This window comes from Rhinopithecus roxellana, chromosome 19, assembly GCF_007565055.1.
Source record: "Rhinopithecus roxellana isolate Shanxi Qingling chromosome 19, ASM756505v1, whole genome shotgun sequence".
In the NCBI taxonomy this organism is placed as follows: Eukaryota; Metazoa; Chordata; class Mammalia; order Primates; family Cercopithecidae; genus Rhinopithecus; species Rhinopithecus roxellana.
This window is the reverse complement of record NC_044567.1, coordinates 58,723,158-58,739,785: the sequence shown is the minus strand read 5'-3', so window position 1 is coordinate 58,739,785 and position 16,628 is coordinate 58,723,158.

Below are 16,628 nucleotides of genomic sequence, written 5' to 3'. Positions count from 1 at the left end.
CCAGTCCTCTCCCTTCCCAGTGCCACTGCATTAGTCCAGGCCAGCATCATTTTTCCCTTGGATTATTGTAATTGCATCTATTCTGCCTTAACTGCCTGAAGTCTCTTTCCTTTCCCTGCTCCCCTTACAATTTATTTTCTACATTGCTTGAATAATCTTTCATAAATGCATGCCTGAGCATGTCATTCCCTGCTTGAAATCCTTCAATTACTCTCAATTGCATTCATAATACAATCCAAGTTCTTTAGCAACAGTCACTTTAAATCCTTTCTGGAACAAGGTGGGACGTATATACAACCATGGACACATGCTTCCCTGAGCTGCTTAGCAGGACATATAAGGAAGACCCTTTAGATGCTGGCCTCTTCCTCTTTGGCTTTATCCTTCGCCGTTTCACCTCTCACCCTCACACGCTCCAGGCACCCCATCTGCCTGCCTCCCTGTGGATAGATTATGCTGCTGCTCCCTCTCTGTGGAATTCACCCTCCTCCATCTTTCAAGCCTTAGCTTATCCTTAACAGGATATAGTCTACACTGTGGAGCCTTTCCTGAGAGTGGGTTTGAGACCCTCTTCTATACTCACCTAGCATTCTGCACATTTTTCTGTTAAGCACTAACCCTATTCTTGTTCGTTTGCTTGTCAATGACCAGATTGTGCATTTATTGAAAATGGGAACTAGCAGAGCATTTAGTGTTTGTTAGACACCCCAATCACATAGACAGTTGTCTTGTTTATTTTAAAATACCATATCAAATGTTTCAGATTGTGAAAAAAATAAAATGCCATATCATTTATTCCAGGCTGTGGCTCATCTACAATAAATCAGACGCTGTGTCTCAGAGACTCCTGCATAAAACCATATAGACTAATTTAGCCCAGCCCAGCCTTCCAGTCCAGGAACACTTCCTCTGATCTGTGGGCTGGTGGCCATCCCGCATTTGCATGATGCCATGGCCTGAAGCTACTACATGTTCCCATTCCTAGAGGGACTGCGGTGACTTTTCATTGACTCTACTCAGTTGTTTGCTGAAAGTAGCTTGGGGTATGAGTAATCTAGGGCTTTTGCTATTCCAGAAGTGTTGACCATGGACTTTGCTCTATGTCAGAGTAGTCTGCAAACTTGTGAAATGGTTAAAATAGGTATTGGGCAATTGTTTAGTTCTTCTTTTAGTTTTCTTGATGTGTTTTTTTCTCCTCCCAAGATCTCCGGTGCCCTAAGCTGCCCCAATTTCTTTAACTTAACGTCCTACCATTTGGTCACTGCATGGGGTTTATATTTTTGCTTCCTGTAAAAATTGTCCTTTATTTCCTTGGAAACATTTAGAACAGGATAATTCATAGCAAGTAGTTGATGATTAATAAAGATTTAATGATTTGTCTTTGTGCTTTTTGCATGTCAGTCGATTTTTTTTTTTTTTTACTTTAACCTCCCCCAAAAAATCTTGCAATGATGGATTTTCAGACAGCAAAAATGGACTAAGGGGGATTTTATAGGTGATGAGACCAAGACAGGTTATACTTCTCAGCTTCCCTATTAAACCTGTCACCTAGGTTTTCATGTATTCTACGTAAGTATTGATTTGTTACACAGAAGAAACAATTCAACGTAGAGCATCTCATAGAGCAAGTTGAAGCCTACTGTAAACTGGTGGCTATATGCCAGGGTCTAATCTGGTGGAAGAAGCCTGGCAAAGAAGTATTTGAGGAGTAGGGACACTCAGGTAGTAGGTAGACACTGCCTGGCTGTCAGGGGATCCCTCCAGGATCCAGTTTAGGACTCATCAGTGATAATGACTTATAGTGGGAAAAGGAGCCATATACAACCAAGAGGCTGTTAAAGATCTCAGAGGAGGTTTTGCATTTTAGCCGTCTGTTGATTCAGATGGCAAGACTCATCTTTAAGGACAATTTAAACATTTTCCCTTTATAGATGTTTTACAGTCTGCCCCTTGGATTCTCTGTACGGTGTCTTCACTGTAGCTAGTTATGAAGTGATTTTCCACACTGATAGGAGCTCAGGCAAAGCTCCCTTTTCTGGTTGCCAAGACCCTGAAGGCTCAACTACATCGTATTGTCTCTCTTCTTTAGAATGGTTGAGGGAGAGGCTTCATAGAATCCTCTGGCTGGGTTGGGACAGCAAGACTCATTCCTGGACCTTTGTTTCAGCTTGAAATACACCACAAATTAATTGGGTTGATGCAGGTAATTAAGACAGTCACTTGGATTGTGTGCCTTTCCTCTGAAAAATTTCCTTAAGTTGCCAGATCTAAGCTTGGTGTATTGAAATGTTAATGATTCATGGCGTTTAAAAGAAAAATTTTTCCTTTGAATGGGATTCAGGGCTAAGAAAGTGTTCAGACTGATTAGCACCTATGCTGTAGACTTACATACTTCTCCCTATAATTGTACATCATTTGCCATAACATATGTCTCAAGGAGTTCAATGCCAAACTTTCTGTAGATTCCTGCTGTTATAATGACAAGATTTCTGTTCTCTTCTCTCAAATGGTCTTGTAGCAGAGAGAGAAATATTCTGGGATACTTTCTAGATCTGCAGTCAGAGAAGACTCAACTTTGAATACAAACATGGTTTGAGTAAACACAGGCAACCAACAGTCAGTCAGTTGGAAAAGGAGTCACCAGTAAAGAGGGTAGGATAATCCAAGTCCTTTAACATTCTCTGCTGGTAGTTAACGTTCTTCAGCCTGATCATGTTTGTGCTTATAGGTCTAATAACTTACGATATTGTCCCTTCTACTAAGAAGGACCAATGGTATTTCTGGTCTTCATTGGTTACTGATCTTCTGTGTTTTGCATTTTAACTCCTCTTTGATATGAATGCTTCATCTCTGATTCTAATTTTGATGCCTCTGATCATGAGCTAGTTGCCTGATCCTTACTCCTCATAGGTCCCTGATATGGTCCGGCTGTGTCCCCACCCAGATCTCACCTTGAATTGTAATCCCCACATGTCAAGGGCGGAACCAGGTGGAGATAATTGAATCATGGGGCAGTTTCCCCCATACTGTTTTCATGGTAGTAAATAAGTCTCATGAGATTTGACAGTTTTATAAATGGGAGTTCCCCTGCACAAGCTCTCTTACCTGCCGCCATGTAAGATGTGACTTTGCTTCTCCTTTGCCTTCTGCCGTAATTGTGAGGCCTCCCCAGCCATGTGGAACTGTGAGTCCATTAAACCTCTTTCCTTTATAAATTATCGACACTTGGATATGTCTTTATTAGCAGTGTGAGAACAGACTAATACAGTCCCTTAGATTTAGAAGTTAACTTGGGAATGCACCCTATCTGACTTCACAAATTCCCACCATAGTAGCATGGCAGAGGCCCCTCATCTTCTTCTGACTGCTAAGTGTTCTTTAATTGTGCACCAAAGCTCTTCAGTCCTCCCTTAGAATTCAGATCACTCTTGGTTGGAGAAGGTATTAGCATAAACATTTAAAAATAGGCCGGGCGCGGTGGCTCAAGCCTCTAATCCCAGCACTTTGGGAGGCCGAGACGGGCGGATCACGAGGTCAGGAGATCGAGACCATCCTGGCTAACACGGTGAAACCCCGTCTCTACTAAAAATACAAAAAACTAGCCGGGCGAGGTGGCGGGCGCCTGTAGTCCCAGCTACTCCGGAGGCTGAGGCGGGAGAATGGCGTAAACCCGGGAGGCGGAGCTTGCAGTGAGCTGAGATCCGGCCACTGCACTCCAGCCCGGGCGACAGAGCAAGACTCTGTCTCAAAAAAAAAAAAAAAAAAAAAAAAAAAAAAAAAAAAAAAAAAAAAAAAAAATTGTTGAATTATATTTAATTACAATAAATCACATTTATTTTTCCACCTTTTTTCTTAAAAAATGTCTTCTAAATGGTTCAGTAGATGGAAATGTGTTGTGATGAGACATTTAATAATAATTTGAACTCAGCAGAGCAGCCTACTGTTACCTTAAGATAGCACTGATATTTGATAAACAGTTTGGGGATTTTTAACAAATTTATATATTCATGTAAACATTACGCAAGTCAATATATAGAATATTTTCATTTAAGAAAATGTCTTTATGTCCCTTACCAGCCAATCCTGCTCCAAGCAATTATTGATCTGATTTCTATATAATGGATTAGTTTTGCTTGTTCTAAAATTTCATACCATGAATTCTTTACATCTTATTTTAGCCTGAAGATTTTGAGATCCCTTTTTGTCATTGTATTTGACAGTAGCTTATTTAAATTTCACTGTATGAATATAAACAATTTGTTTGCCCATTTACCCACTGAGGAACATTTCCGTTGTTTCCAAGTTAGGGTTATTATAAAGAAAGCTGCTATGAACATTCATTCATGTAGGAATCTTTTTGGAGATTTATGTTTCCAATTCTCTTGGATGAATATCCAGGAGTAGAATTCTTAGATCACAGAGTGGATACATTTTTAAATTTTGTCAGAAACTACCAGTCTATTTTGCAAAGAGACTGACAGTGTCTTGTAATTTTTTTTTCTTCTCCCAGTTGCCAAGACCCAGAAGGTTCAATTACATCCTATTGTTACTGTCTCTCTTCCCTAGAATGACTGAGGGAGAGGCTTCATAGAATCCTCTGGCTGGACTGGGACCGCAAAAGTCATTCCTGGGCCTCTCCTACATTGCTATATGTTGCCACCAGCAATGTAAGAGAGTTCTACTTGCTCCAAATCTTTGCAACATTTGCAGCATTTGGTATTGTCAGTCTTTTACATTTTAGCCATTCTAGTGGGTATGTGGTAGTAACTATAAAGGACTCCTTCTTTGTTTTAATTTGCATTTCCATTTTGTCTAATAAGCACTTTTGTATGTGCTCACTGGTCATTTATATATTTTTTGTGAAGTGGCTATTCACATTCTCCTTTTTTTTTTTTTTTGAGATGAAGTCTTGCTCTGTCCCCCAGGCTGGAGTGCAATGGCATGATCTCGGCTCACTGAAACCTCCATTTCCCAGGTTCAAGTGATTCTCTTGCCTTAGCCTCTCGAGTAGCTGGGATTACAGGCATGCACTACCCCTCCCGGCTAATTTTTTTTTTTTTTTTTTTTTAGTAAAGACAGGGTTTCACCATGTTGGCCAGGCTAGTTTCGATCTGACCTCGGGTGATCCACCTGCCTCAGCCTCCCAAAGTACTAGGATTACAGGCGTGAGCCACCACGCCCGGCCTAATTTTCCATTTTCAGTTGGTGTGTTTGGCTCCTTATTATTGAGTTCTAAGTATTCTTTACATATTCTGGATTGAAGTCATCTTTCAGATACATGAAATGCAAATATTTTCTTCCAGATATGTTTCCCATAAGTTGTTCTATCTCTGTTCACTGCACCTTGTTTAGATTTGTGGAATTTTACTCTAAGCACACATGACCAGAGACTCAAGCAAACCTCTATGCAGATTCCAGGTCTCTGCTGCATAGATTCCATCCTTTTTGATACTTAGCCACACAAATTCCAGCCACCTCTAAAGTCTGATTTTTGTCTTTTAAGCTCAAGGAAACCATTGTATTTTGCTTGTTTCCAGCATCTGATTCAGAAACTGCTTCCAGGCAGAAGGCCACTGTGATCACAAGTCTCATTTTATTTTTACTTTTTTTCTCAGGGATCACAGCCATGTATCATCTCTTTGTTCAGTGTCCAAAAACTGTTTCATATATTTTCTCCAGTTTGCTAGTTGTTTACTGTAGGAGAGCTAGTCTGATACCAGTTACTCCTGCCTTTTAGGCTGGAGGCTGAAACTTTCAGATATTACTTGGAAACAAAAGAAAATCAAATAGAAAAGTAGCAGATTGAGAGATTTTAGAAAATATTATTAAATTCAGCATTAGTACACTCTAAAGATATCTGCTCAAGGAATGACTTAAAAGTTTATGCTTTATTTTTCTTACAATTGAAGGAAATATTCACCCTATGCTATTTAAAGAATTATTAGTTTTCTCTTATTTTCCCAACGCATTGTGTTTCCAAAGCTACTTATATAAAAACAAACAAACAAAAAAACCCCACAAAACTAAATTTAAGTACTACAATTGAGTTGACACAGCTTCTACTACTTGCACGGAAATGCCATTATTCCCCGGCTGAGCATAATGCGTCCTATTCCTTCTTGTATGTTTCCAATTTTTCCACTTTCCACTTTTCTGCAGGCCTACCTGCACCATATTCAGAAGTTGGAGAATCAATAAGGACCAGGTGTTTAATTGTGAAAGATAACATTTTTAATCGATTATGAGACAGTAACTATGCTAAGTGATCTATCTTATTTGATACTCATAACAACCCTGAAATAGAAGTATAATTTTGTGACCATGAACAACTGATTTAATAATTGTAAGTCTCAGCTTTCTCATCTGCACAATGGGAAAATAAAGAGATAAGCAAGAGTGTGAGCCCAGGCCATCACACTTCAGAAGGTGGATGGCTTGCTAATAATTTAGGAAAGGATTCCCCTGAACCCCGACTACTCCTTGTTTGAGCACACGTTTGCATACCTATAATACAACCTATAGTATGTACATTCCTTTTTCCATCAAAACCCTAATAACATAGCATACAACAATTTCAAAGAAAGTTTAAATCCTTGAGGTTAAAAGATCAGGAAGGGTGAAAACAATGGACAAGAAATTTCTTCAACAGGTAGCTAATGGGAACTGGACAACTAGTTTGCTAAATGACTCAACAGACTGGAGGGAGCCGAAACCTATGCACCTGTAGATAAATATGTGAATTAAAAATAAGCTTGTTTATGTTAATGAAATAGTGAATTTCAAGCAGTTGTTTCCAAGGACAGAATGAGGGAAGGCAAGAGTAAAGGACATGAAAATACTAAAAGATAGCATCCAATATTTTTCATCACATTCCAAGCCTTACCCTAACAGGAGGCAGGATTTACTTTCTGTAGAACACCAAACAAAACTGGAAGCCAGGAGTGATGGTTTTGCCGTATATGAAAAACACAGGATGAGGGTAAGGCTTACATACTGACATGTCAATAGAATACTGGATGCCAAGTACATTATCCACAAGCCAAGTTCCTCTAGTACCCTCAGGAGAGACAGTCAGTGATTCCCTGGAAAAATAAAAAGCCCCTGAGAAAGCTGGATATGCTGATATTCGGGGGTTTCCCTAAACAAAATGGTTAGGTCCTTCCCATTGATTCTACAATGAAGCCCATCATCTCAAAGCCTTTCTTGCAGATACAGGAACTGATAGGCAAGGATCTCCAGGCATGGACAGAAGCCTCCACTTCGACATGAAAGATGGGGGAAGAGGGTGGGGAATAGAGAAAGGGAGAGAGAGAGAGAGAAAGTAAAGTAGAGGCATAGAAACAATGCAGGGAGCAGAAGAAAATTTCAAAAATATAAATAATATCCCTAAGAAAATAGGAAAAATATTATATGCATAAAAGGACTATATAAATAAGAGTCATAAAAGGAGTTTGGATACATACACACCTTACATAATTATATATACATATATAATCTTATACAAAATATATACATATCTACACACATATATATGTATATACGTACATATATATGTGTATGATATTTTGTATATGTGAGTCTGTCCTACAAACTCTAACTGACCATCCTCCCCAGACAATCATATCTGTCTGTTCAACTCCAGGGGAATGCTAAGCTCCCTGGGTTCCCACTTCCCTGTACTGCACTTTTGAGATTCTCTACAAGCAGTAAGCTGGGTCAATTATAGGGGTTTATTCTGTTATTTTCCTTCTTTTGGGGTTCACTGTCCTTCATTGACTGATGTCTACTGTCTTTAAAACCATTACTTCACGTATTTTTGTCCCAAATTTTAAAATTTGTTTCAGACAAGAAGGCAAATATGGTTCTTTAAAAAAAGTTTATTTTACTTTATTTTATTTATTGATTTTTTTGAGATGGAGTCCTGCTCTGTTACCCAGGCTGGAGTGCAGTGGCGTGATCTCGGCTCACTGCAACCTCTGCCTTCTGGGTTCAAGCAATTCTCCTGTCTCAGCCTCTCAAGTAGCTGGGAATACAGGCGCGAGCCACCATGCCCAGCTAATTTTTGTATTTTTAATGGAGATGGGGTTTTGTCATGTTGGCCAGGCTGGTCTTGAACTCCTAACCTCAGATAATCTACCTGCCTTGGCCTCCCAAAGTGCTGGGATTACAGGCCTGAGCCACAGCGCCCAGCCAAAAATTGTTTATTTTAAATTTCTGTAAGCACATAGTAGGTGTATATATTTATATGTTACATGAGGTGTTTTGAAACAAGCATGAAATGCATAATAATCCCATCATGGGGTATCCATTCCCTCAAGCATTTATCCTTTGTGTTACAAACAATCCAATTCCACTCTTTTAGTTATTTTAAAATGTACAATTAAATTATTGACCATAGTCACCCTATTGTGCTATCAAATACTAGACCTTATTCATTCATTCTATTTTTTTGTACCCATTAACAATCCCCACCTTCCCATCACACCCCCACTACCCTTCCCAGTCTCTGGTAACCGTCCTTCTACCTTCTATCTCTGTGAGTTCCATGATTTTGATTTTCAGATCCCACAAATATGTGAGAACATGTGATGTTTGTCTTTCTGTGCCTGACTCATTTCACTTAACATAATGACCTCCAGTTCCATCCATGTTTTCTCAAATGACGAAGTCTCATTTTCTTTTTTTATGGCTGAATAGTACTCCATTGTGTAGAAGTACCACATTTTCTTTATCCACTCATCTATTCATGGTCACTTAGGTTGCTCCCAGATCTTGGCTATTGTGAATAGAGTTATAACAAACATGGGAATGCAGATATCTCTTTGATACACTGGTTTCCTTTCTTTTGAGTATATACCCACCAGTGGGATTGCTGGTTTATATGGTAGCTCTATTTTTAGTTTTCTGAGGAACCTCCAAACTGTTCTCCATAGTGGTTTTACTAATTTACACTCTTATCAACAGTGGACAAAGTTCCCTTTTCTCCACATCCTCACCAGGATTTGTTATTGCCTGTCTTTTGGATGAAAGCCATTTTAACTGGGGTAAGATGATATCCTATTGTAGTTTTGATTTGCATTTCTTTGATGATCAATGATTTTGAGCACCTTTTCATATGTCTGTTTGCCATTTATATGTCTTCTTTAGTGGAATGTCTATTCAAATCTTTTGCCCATTTTTTGATTGGATTATTAGATTTTTTTTTTCTATAGAGTTGAGCTCCTTGTATATTCCAGTTATTAATCCCTTGTCAGATGGGTAGTTTGCAAAAATATAGTTCTTTTTATTTCATTTGGCTAGAAGTGGAACTCACACACATGAAACTTTGAAAAAGTTAAAATTGCATAAAAAGTGGTCCAAGTCATTGTCAATAAATTCCACTCTTTTGTTGGAGCTCTGATGATAAAACCTTTATGATTTTCATGGATGAGAAACAACTTAGGTGTCTTCCAAAAATTTTACCTAGATAAAAATTTTCAGTTTCCTATTTATTGGTTGCTATTTTTGAAATAATTATCAAGTTAATCACATGATGTTGAAGATAAAGGAGACAGAGTCATTTATCAAATGTCTACCTGGATGCTTTTTAGGTGAGGCATTTGCTATTGTTTAAAAGTGCAGTTGTTGTCATTCTATCAGATGCAGTTGTTGTCATCTCTAAACCTCAGTTGTTGTCAATGTGATAGTATTAAGTGGTGGGCATTTAAGAGGTGACTAGGCTGTGAGGGCTTCTCCTTTGTGAATGGGATTAAGGCCCTTACAAAAGAGGCTTCACATAGCATTTGGGCCTCCTGCCCTTCCTTCCACAATGTGAAGATGTAGCTCCCACCATGTAAATCTTGCCTTAATCTCGGACTTGCCAGCCTCCAGAACTGCAAGAAAATAAATTTCTGTTCCTAATAAATCACTCCATCTCAAGCTTTCTGTTACAGCAGCACACGATGGACGAAGACAGCATTTAACCTCTTTGATCTTTAGTTTCTTCCTCTGCAGAATGAAGTTGATACTGTCTACTTTGCTCTGTTATTATAAAGTTTAACTAAGATACTTCAGAGAAAACTAGCACAGAGCCTAATTCATAATAATTTTCAAAAACTATTAATTTATTTTCAAGCAATTCAATCAAGGCAATATGGTGATAGGTTTATTTTGTTCTACACTGTCTTGTTGTCTTAAATAATTTCCTAGTAAATATAGCTGGCTCACGAAGCACATTATATTTCAGTACTCCATTTCCCATGAGCAACCAAGAAGCAGAACTTGCACACAGAGAGAGCAGGCCTGTGGTCAACAGATGCGTCTGCAACAGTGATGCTTGGGGTGATGTGTTGGGCTATGTGTCTCAGACCCAGGCCAGGGATGAGGAAGTGTGCTGCTTTCTGCAGCACCTCTCGGGCTGAGGGCCTGCAGTTGGAGACACATGTCCATGGCAGAAGATCAGCTGCTTTAGCAGCTAATTAGTGAGAGGGGTTATGCTTGACATTTGGAAAGTTCTTAAGTGAGCCATGCCGGAGTGAGAAGCTGAATAACATCCTTACGCTATCTGTCACATCGTTTATGTTCACTTCTCTTGGCCTGGCCTCAGCACACCGCATAAATCTACAGCTGCAGAAACCAAACTCTCATATAAAATTGAAGGATTTATTTTGAGGTATTGAAAGGTTTATAGCTGAAAAAGTTAAAATTTGCCGAATCAGCATTTGGAGGACTCTCCCTCATGCCTCACCCCTCTTGGCTTTCTAATACTGTTCTCTGAATTTCTGTCTCCACAGGGAGACCAGGTAGCCAGGGAGAAACAGTGACATGGAAGGAATTGTCCAGACTTCACCTACTCATGCCCTTTTGTGGCTTCATATTTCAACCTGAGTAATTCTCAGAAGCTGTCGTTAGGATGCTAAGATCCCTATACAAGAAAAATATACCAATCATTCAATTCTGCTCTGGTGCCGGTTGCATTTTGGACTCCAGGAAAATCAGTCCTTTTTCAGGACATAGTTTGCAGGGCAGTCGTAAGTTCTCAATACCTTCTTCCCTGCATCTTGACTGCTTTCGTGGGATTCAGCTTAAGTCTTTAGTTCCTGCATAAAATAAAAACTGAGTTATCTCTCCTGTATTGAATGCAGAGTTTATTACTTCCTCCTTTGGAACATGCAGATCCTCTCTAGTAACCTACATTTCCAGCTTGAGGTCTGGCTCATTTATTGAGCTAAGAGAGTTAGCTCTTTGGATATTAGAGTGCTTTCATATGGATAGGGTATCAAAGTTTAAAACTCGAAAAGTAAATATACATATGAAATACCATTGAAAGCCGGGTATGGTGGCTCACACCTTTAATCCCAGCACTTTGGGAGGCCAAGGCAGGTGGATCACCTGAAATCAGGGGTTCGAGACCAGCCTGGCCAACATGGTGAAACCCCATCTCTACTAAAAATACCCAAAAAATTAGCCAGGCATGGTGGTGGGCATCTGTAATCCCAGCTACTCAGGAGGCTGAGGCAGGAGAATTGCTTGAACCTGGGAGGTGGAGGTTGCAGTGAGCAGAGGTCATGCCATTGCACTCCAGCCTGGGCAACAAGAGTGAAACTCCATCTTAAAACATACCACTGTGGCAGAGGGTTGGGAGACAATGCAACATATTGGAAGACCAGTAAGTAGAAACTGGGAGTCTTTATATCTGAGACTGAGTCTTTATATCGTTGACTTGTTCCATGACCTAGGGAGAAGGAGAGATATTGGCCTCCATCATTTTATTTGTAATGCATGAAATATCAAATCTGTAAATGAATAATGACACATACTTTGTCTTCTAGGGATGTTGTGAGAAATCAAGGAGATAATACATATAGCCTTGAAAGCTGTGAAGAGCTCTAAAAATATGCATCATTACTCACGAGAATGCCAATTCCACTGTTTGGCCGTTGCTGCTCTTCTCACCCTCTGTTCCTTCTTCCCAAATCATTTCCTAACCCCTCTTCCTTTTCTCTAGCCCTCTCCAAGTCATGAGATGGAAAAGCGTCCTTATATGAAGACTGCTGGAGTTTCATTGGCTAGTACTATCTTTCTTATACATTTCTACTGCTCTTATAGCACTTCTTGGGGCGGGACTGTTGGGGGGCATATTTACAGAAATAATTCCAGAGATGTGTTTTTGTTGGATCAACCCTGACTCCAGAGTGCAGTAGCAGCAGACCCTGACAAATGGAAAAGGCTTTTAATCTGCAAATGAAAAGTCTAAAACTGGCCCCTGGCTGCCCTCCTACTCCAGTGTTCTCTTCTGGGAATACGCCCACTTTTTAGTTGAAATACAACTATCTGGGCCTCTCTACAGACTTAAGCAGCCCCTGAACTGTGCAGTGGCTAAGGAGGTGAGGGCTCACTCTTACCGTTTTGTAGGCATGCATGTCTGAACTCTGCAAAGGCTTGGTGAAATCTCCCTTATCCTGTAAGAAGAGAAATCCTTTTTACCTCTCTCTGCCCAATGCCAGTTCCAACAGCTGTAACTATTTCATTTTTAATTTGCTCCTTGCAGCCTTGTCTCTGCTTAATCCATTAAGACAACGTTGAATGTTCCCGGCTCATATATTTATAAAGGAAAAAAAAAAAAAAAAAGGAAAAAGACTTTGAGAAATGGTATCTAAATTGTAGCCAAATGTACTCAGAACTCTCCTAGGTTAAATTGCAAATAATTTTCTTTCAAACATCACAAACACTCTCTCTAACTTAATTCAACAAATTGGACCAAGGGGTTTCATTGCTCTCAGAAACATGATTCATTCTCTCTCTTTTTTTTCCCCCTCTCTCTCTGTTCTGTTTTTCCCCCACCCCCCACTCTTTGCTTCCAGAAATGTTCTTCTGGTTGCTTTTTAGCCATACTGCATTGTCTCTAGGTTTCCTTCCTGAAGCTTCCATGGATAATTTGTCTGTTGAGAGAGAGTCATTTTGTAGACTAGCCCCATCCTTGCATTGCTGGGGGGTGGAGGAGAGGGAAAGGGGAGAGAGCTGCTTTAAATCAATCAGTTGACACTAATCTAATGTCTAATTAGTTCTGGGTGGGCGTGTGCTTTGATTATAGGAAGTGCCTCAGGCTGTGGCTGGCGTTTGAAGGGCTGCTCCACACATATCAATCATCCTTTGACAAGATCTGGAAGGAAAAAAAAAAAACAACAACAACAAAAGCCACCCCCCAAAAAGGGTATGTTTCTATCATCTGTTGATTATCTGTTTCCAGCAGTCCAAACCAGTGCTTTGAAACTCATCCGTTTGCTCTTAGCAATGAGCGCCTGACTAGAGAGAGACCAACTTTTCTAAGGTCAACTGAAACTGCTAGTGGTGTCAAATAATTACTTCCTGTGTTGCAAAATACCTAATCATATTTAATAACAGTTGTGCATTTCATTGTTTTTAAAATCTAAAATAAATGCAGAAGCTCTACTTGTGAGTATTCAGCTGAACCCTGAAAAGGAGCAGTTCATTATTATGGAATTGTTCCTATTTATAATTTATGTTAAATGAGAGATGATGGAATAAAAGAGACAAAATCTTTAGTAAAAATAAGAAATTGCTTTTTAATTGAAAATGGCATGTGTGTAATTCTTTTCTGATTTTTTTTTTTCTTTTTTGTCTGTAGTTAAATTCTGCTCTTTTCAGGGGACACAGATGGTTTAGAAATTTTCCTAGAAGTGCCCTTGGCAGATTTAAGTGCTTGCTGCTACTGTTACTATTTCTAGTAGAAAGGTAGGAGGCTAGTCTCATTCTCACTTGCTCTTTTTCTAAGATCTGCTCTGCTGTAACTGTGACTCAAAGTTGCAGAACGATGATTAGATCAGAATTAGTGAGGCAGTTTGATGTGCAGTAGCTTTTAAAACAAACAAAAAATTTAACTGAGGGTTTGATTTCCCTCTCGTGCTTATTGGTTATGAGATTGAAAGCAGGTATTTTAAAGTAATGTTTTTATTTCAGATCTATTTGATTTGCTTTTCTGTGTGCTTTTATTTTTCTAATGATTCCAAGCTGTCAAATCTGTTGGACCCAGGGAAGTGGAATGATAGTAAAAGGTGCTACTTAAAAGAGATTTGCGTGCAAAGCCTTGTATAAAATATGATAGGAGGCTCTGCAGACTATTAGGCTTAAATCCTGACCCTGCTACTTACCAGCTGTGTGACCTTGGGCAAGGTACTTAACCTCAATGAGCCTCACCTGTAAAATGGAAATCATGATAGTGCCTATTTCATAGGGTGATTATGAAAATTAGATAATATGATGCACATGGAGTGTTTAACACATGGTAAGCACTCAATAAAGTGCTCAGTGTTATTGTTGGTATAGATAAGTGAGTGTTTTCCTAACAGCCCTGGCTGAGTTTAGAAATCCATAAAATGTGTGTCTCTCTTTGGAGGCAGAGACTGGAACAGGAAGGTCCTTTATCATATTTTATGTGAGTACCAAACGCCGATACTTCTATCATTCTCTCAAATAGATGTATTGTGGGCTCACAGACACATTGCATTATTGGATGTGAAAGAAAATACTTAAGATTATTGACCCACTTTGAGTTAAGGTATTTCTTTTTTAAACACATCTCCTAAGACTAAATTTTCTTATTCTATATGAAGAAATTCTAGTTTGACAACTTTACAAGGGAATTCACATTGGAATGTTCACTGAAGTACTCCTGATCCTAGTGATAACTGCAAGAAAATGTCTCTTCTCCCCTTGCCCCCTCTTCTTCTTAATACAGGACAAAACAGGGAAACAATGGTGTATATATTATCAAAGGCGCTAGCTCATACTTCTACCTCTAAAATTGAATGCCTTCAAGTTTTTCTCAAAACTTGAAATATATATGAAATATAAGTGACTTGAAAATATCCTTTTATTTTTATCCATGTGATACGTTTTAGAAGTTTTCGTAAATGCTGACATGAAAACATATGCATTTTAATATGAATTATTCTTGTAAACTTAAGTTTTTCAAATTTGAGAAAATGAGACTATCATAAAAGTGATTCATTCTGATTTCTTTCCTCACAGCACCTTCTTGGCAGGTGTCTTCTCACCAGTTGATTTAAAAGTCCAGTAAGAAAGTTGTCAGAAGCAGAAACTTGCATTATGTATTTTCAGATTCCTTACTGAAAGACTGTTAAGTTTTATTACTCAGAATGAATTTTGAAAAGAGCAGTTAAAGGCAATAAAAACAAGTTTTAATTTGCAGAGACATGCTATTTCATTACTTGCAATTATGTATAACAATTTAAAGTAAGACGACAGCAGATTGTCAATAAGAGGTCCTGCCCTCTTACCTATTTTAAGTAATAAAAGAGTAGATAATATACACAACTAGCGTGTTTTATGATGAATAGTTTAAAGATTTGGATTCATTTTTACGTATTTAATTTAGTTTTGTTGTTGTTTTCATGGGAGTCTCCTATGTTGCCCAGGGTGATCCCTAGCTCCTGGGTTTAAGGGATCCTTCTGCCTTGGCCTCCCAAAGTGCTGAGATTACAGGCATGAACCACTGCACCCAGCCAAGCTTCATAAATGTTTAAATGATTTTTTCAATATAATGAAAATGAAATAATGGGCTGGGTGCAGTGGCTCATGCCTGTAATCCCAGCACTTTGGGAGGCCAAGGCATTTGGATCACCTGAGGTCAGGAGTTTGAGGCTAGCCTGACCAACAAGGTGAAACTCCATTTCTACTAAAAATACAAAAAGTAGCCAGGTGTGTTGGCATGTGCATGTAGTCCCAGCTACTCGGGAGGCTGAGACAGGAGAATTGCTTGAACCCAGGAGGCGGAGGTTGCAGTGAGCCGAGATCACGTGCCAATGTACTCCAGCCTGGGCAATGGGGTAAGACTCCGTCTCAAAAAAAAAAAAAAAAAAAAAAAAAAAAAAAAAAGAAAAGAAAATGAAATAATGCAATGAATAGTTTAACAGATCTTCAGGCCAGTTTGCATCATAATATCAAAATCTGAACTAACAGTATTGGAAGAATGTTGTTCTACTTTCCACATTGTCTTTACAACTGATCAAAATCCCCAGCAGAACCACAAATAGCAAAAAGGAGAAGAACAACACTTGCCTTCAAAAAGTCCACATCACCTTTTGTTTTGATAAACTGTGATATAAAAAGCTCAGCTAAAATTAAGACTATGCTACAAGACGCAGTATCGAAGGAGCAATATTAAGTTGCTTTCCTTTCTTCAGGTGCCTTGAGTGTGGTAAATAGTTTTCTGCTACTCTGGGAACACGTTTTAAAATTGTGGTGGGAGGGAGTGTGTCTAGACTGCAGAAAACACTTTCTAACCATAAGGGTTATATGTCATGGGAAAACAGTATTACAGCAGGGGTATAGAACTTCCTGCTATGGGGATTTTATAATAAGAGCCAGGCTGGTGTCATTTCACACAAGACCTGCCCGGAGGTAGGGGAATGGATAAAATGACCTTTCCTGCCTCCTCCATGGGCTGTAACTGGTCCTTAATGAAAACCTGGTACCAAGGACTAGTTTGGTATGGAACAATGCTTTTAAGGCCAAAGTTTAATTTCATAGCAGAAATCAGATACTACAGATGGACAGAGCACTCTCTTCTGAGATGGATAAAGTGACTTGGTTTTTAGAGCTCAACC